Source organism: Alosa pseudoharengus, unplaced genomic scaffold (assembly GCF_046254945.1).
Source record: "Alosa pseudoharengus isolate Yale_2024_CS ecotype anadromous, Long Island Sound unplaced genomic scaffold, YU_APseudo_1.1 YU_APseudo_1.1_scf_8, whole genome shotgun sequence".
NCBI lineage: Eukaryota > Metazoa > Chordata > Actinopteri > Clupeiformes > Clupeidae > Alosa > Alosa pseudoharengus.
The window spans coordinates 2,382,834-2,387,833 of NW_027468870.1; the positions used below are offsets into that span (position 1 = coordinate 2,382,834).

Here is a 5,000-nt window from a genome sequence, read left to right on the forward strand (position 1 = left end):
ATCGGCTCGTAAGCATTGATGTTACAAATGCGCGCTTATCGCTTACATTACTGTACAGGCAACAGGTAAGCATGTTAATGCATATCTCCACATACAGACCTAACATTTCTCTCTATCAGCTAGTAAGCATTGATGTTACAAATGCGCGCTTATCGCTTACATTACCGTACAGATAGAATATGCTACAGTCGGCCCGACGCATATTGCGTCTCATTTCCTGTACATACACTCACATAAACATGTTCCTGTGTGGAATTACCTTTGCTTTTTGACACACAGCAGGTCTTAAACACACACACAACTTGTCCCCAATCAATGTTACAACCAGACACATATCGTATACATAGGCTTTCATATTCATTCCAACAAACGTCATTGTTCGTGCTGCAGCGGAAAAAACTGCCTTTGTCCGTGACAGATGCGCTGCACTCTGTCAAACCCGTGAGGGGAAATTTGGTCTCTGCATTTATCCCAATCCGTGAATTAGTGAAACACACTCAGCACACACTTCAGCCGTGCCTACTGGTCGGGGTTCGAACTGGCAACCCTCCAGTTACAAGTCCGAAGCGCTAACCAGTAGGCCACGGCTGCCCTCCAAATGTTCTCACAATATTCACATAATAACACATACTGTTCAGTGTTTCCCACAGAATTAGATTGAATTTGTGGCGGGGGGGGGGGGGGGGTTAAGATTGTCTTGGTAGTGTATAGGTCTAATTGAGTGCCTGTCACTTTAAGACGTTCGTGAGAGAACCTTTGCAATTGTAGCACAGTTAAGAGGCTGCTGATGTGTGGATGCTAGGGCTGGGACAAAAAATACGTTGACGCAAAATATGCGCGTCGATTCGTTAAGCATAATGTGTGCCACTAAATATTTTACATTTTACACCTTCAGTGTTTCCCATAAGTTGTACTAATCTGTGGCTGGGGGCCACGAAATCATTGAGCTGTGCTTTTCACGCACGCAGCCTTTCCTTGCCCCGCCCCGCTCTCTCTCGTAGCCCACTGCCCCTCCTCTGCATGTGCATTTAACAAAATATTCACGATTGTTGAAGGATTGTTGTTGCCACATAGAAGCATTGCATAGAACACGGCGGGCTAAATTGCTATTAAATCCGCTTAGCATCGTGACCATGCTGCGCAAATTTGTTCAAAACTGCTGCATTAAAGTTAACTCTACCTAGTTTGGTCTCCTCAATGTACTATGTTGTGATGAGACCTTATGTAATCAAGCAGTATCTCAAAGCTAACGTTAGAATACTGTTTGGATGTTGAGTTTAGCATGCTTACAGCTGTTTGTCAATTTCGTTATTCATGCAGGGCTCATTTTATTGACTCTGACACTGAATGTTTGCAAAATCCCGGAAAAGTGTTTTCCAAGACTCAAAAGTGCTTGTCCCAAGAAGAAGTACGAACCGTTATTTGAACTAACTACGTTATGAATTGCATCCACACATCAGCAGCGTTTTAACTGTGTTAATGTTAATTGCAAGGATTCCCTCACAAACGTCGTCTTAACTCATTGAGTGCCAAAAACGTAATATTACGTTTTTCCTTCCCATGCGTTGAGTGCCAAAAACGTAATATTAAGTTTTTAGCTTTTTTTTTTAAATTACGAAACTAGACACTCTAACACACTTTATATGTGATTTTGGGAACTCTGTGATGAATGGAAATGAAATATATGACGATCGAAAACTCATGAAAACGCACAATCTGGACATTTTATCTGGACATTTTATCATAACTCTGTTGCCGCTTTGGGTCGAATCAGTGACGCATGCACTTCAGGTCAAAACCAGGCCATTTTCGTGGGTCTATCACTAGGTGGCAGTCTCGCCAGGTCTCGCTGATCACTTCCCGGAAAGTTTACAGGCAACACTTCATATTTCATGAAAGACGATATATCTCCATTTCTAGAAAAAAACAGCGATTTTGACCACAGTCACGAGTTGGGTCGCGATAGTCTGTCATTTTCAAAAAGTGGGTCCCCAGAAAAAAAGTTTGAGAAACACTGGCTTAAAGTCTCACCTTTTAAACGAGCCATTGTATGTGTTCATAGCTATAACACAGAATATGCTGTGGCTGTACAAAAATCATCAACAATGGTCTAGATTGCTGGCACTCTAAGACAAAGCTTCCGAAAACAGCTTGGCGTTCAATGAGTTAAAGTGACAGGCACTCAATTAGACCTATACACTACTGAACTGAATGCTACCTCTGACTAAGAATGCATTACTTTGCACTTGTATAGTCTTTTATTTTGGAATCTCAAGAGCAATAAACATATAGTCCAATGTTAAGGAATTCATGTTTTTTTTCATTCAGATATGTAAATCAACATGTATAAGTTGCTATTAGTCAATTAATGGGGAGATAATCGATAATCGAATCGAAATCGAATCGGACTGAAAAAATGAATCGTTAGATTAATCGATGCATCGAAAAAATAATCGCTAGATTAATCGTTTAAAAAATAATTGTTTATCCCAGCCCTAGTGGATGCAATTCACAAAGTTGTCTATATAGTTTGTGAAAATGTCTCGTTGGTGCGGCCTAGTGTTGGAGCATCATGGAGCTCTATCATTATATGTTGACCGCATTTTAAGACCACTGGTCATAAAAACTCCCCTCATATCTACGCGACACCAATGACTTCATCGAACAGCTTTCCAATGCCCAAATTAATTGTGACACTGAAAACATGGATGTAGTTTTACTATATACGAACATCCCGCATGATAAGGGCATTATTTCCATCGAGCACTTCCTGAATCAACGAACTGATTCACAACCCCCACGCAGTTTTTGGTTGATAAGGTCCATTAACTTTTTTCTGTTTGAGAATCAGTTTTACTTACAAACACAAGGGGCAGCAATGGGTTCGAAATTTTCCCCAGATTATGCATGTCTTTTTATGGGCTACTTGGAGGAGAGATACATTTGGAACAACAATCCCTTTTTTGAAAACATTGTGTTATAGAAGGGATTTGTGGATGACGTGTTTTGCCTGTTTAAGGTTCCCTTTGGAAAACTTTAATGACTTTGTAACGTATCTCAACAACATGGTACACTCCATCAAACTCAATGTAGTCATTGATAAAAAGTCTGTGTCTTTCCTGGATACTGTTGTACACCTTGAAGGGCGCAATATATGGACGACGCTCTACACGAAACCAACCGATAAGAACTGCATCTTACACGCCACCAGTGCGCACCCACCTGCCTTGAAACATGGCTTACCCTAGACGCAGTTCCTCAGAGCTAAGCGCATATGCACCAACACATCAGATTTCAATTTGGAAATAACCAGGATGTACAAACAGTTTAGTTTGAGGGGATATCACAGTACATGCCTGAACGTAGCTCTAGATAAGGTGCACTGCACCTCAACCCCCCCAAAAAGAGACAAGCGCTCCTCCATCGTCTGTACCACTACGTACAGCAAGCACAGCGCACAGATCAAGGACGCTGTCAAAAAACACTGGCACGTTCTTAGCAGTGATGACACATGCCGCCCCTTTTTGTCCATCACAGGGCTAGGAACATAAGAGACTTCTTGGTCAAGGCTGACAACTTTAATGCATGCAGCGGTGTCGAACGATTAAGCAGGGCCACAGGCTTCCACCAGTGTCGTTCATGCTCCGCTTGCCACAATAACTCAGTTAAGAAAAATACCGTCATTGGTTCTGTTACCAACAAAACATACAAACTGAAGCAATTTACGACCTGCTCCACCCGTAATGTTGTCTATCTAATCACATGCCCATGTAAAAAACAATATGTGGGAAAGACCAACAGACAAGTGAAGACACGCATCATCGAACACAACAGTGCCATTAGGCGCAAGGACGAAAAGTCGCTAGTGGCATTTCAATGAAGCGGGCCATCCTGTGTCCTCTCTCGCATATACTGTGCACATCACACCTGCACGTAGGGGAGGGGATATGGAAAAAAGATTACTCCAGAAAGAGTGCTTCTGGATTTTTACCTTGAAAACGGTCTATCCTTTGGGGATGAATAAAGAACTGGTTCTTTCTTGCTTTCTATAACCTCTTAATGTTTTATAATCATTCAAATGCTTTATAATAATTTTCATGTTATTTCTCATATGTATATCTGCACATTGTGATCTTTAGAAGTGTATCTATTTATTTATTATTAGGTAATGGGAACTACCCAGGTCCTCTTAATGGTGTTCCACCTTATGGTGAACGGGGGAGCTCCTGAACTGACACGTCACCCTATATAACACCGGAAAACCTGCCACGCGCTTCCTACTGGAGACATTGAAAATGGACTAGGTCCGAAACGTCTGTTGCTCCAGTTTTAGCCTCTGACTTCTTTTGTAACTTTTCGGCTACAATACACATTTTTCCACACAAGCCTTGTGTGCGCCTCCTTTTTTCATTACCTTAAGTGATCACTACTTTTTGGGAGCGGACGCACCAAGCAATACATGGGTCAAAAGTGTAGGCGCAGGCGCCGACCTTGCTGGTTTTTCCTTTACTAAAGCATACACTTGCCATTACACCTCAGTCCAGCAGATGGTGGTAATGCACTCCGTTTGCAAACTGCTAAAAAAAACTCGCTGAAGAAGAAGAACAGGCCAGTGAACCCTTCTTTTTCTGTGAGCTTTTTTTTTTGGCAGTTTGCAAACGGAGTGCATTACCTCCACCATCTGTTGGACTGGGGTGTAATGGCAAGTGTACCCTTTAGCCTCATTCTGGCCGCCGGGTGAATAAGGGGAATGGCAGTTCCATCATGAATGAACACGATTGCTGCAGTGATCTTCTTGTTGGTCTTTTGAAGTATCACCACATGGCCCAGATGAGATGACCTCCTCATTGGAAACTGGGCTCTGGCGTTTGCTCCCCGTTGTCTAATGATTGATTGAAAGCACACTGATCTGACCACAAGTTGTGTTGTGTGACGAAAAGATTTGCCATCGTTGCATGTCTGAAATGTTTTGTCACTGCTAAAGCCTTTTGCAAACAAAA

At 42.1% G+C, this 5,000-nt stretch overlaps 1 protein-coding gene across 4 annotated transcripts in view; it reads right to left on the reverse strand.

The window, feature by feature from the left end:
* Positions 1–5,000, reverse strand: part of phldb2a (pleckstrin homology-like domain, family B, member 2a) — a 91,019-nt gene that overhangs the window by 6,045 nt on the left and 79,974 nt on the right. The gene's annotated exons all lie outside the window — the stretch shown is intronic.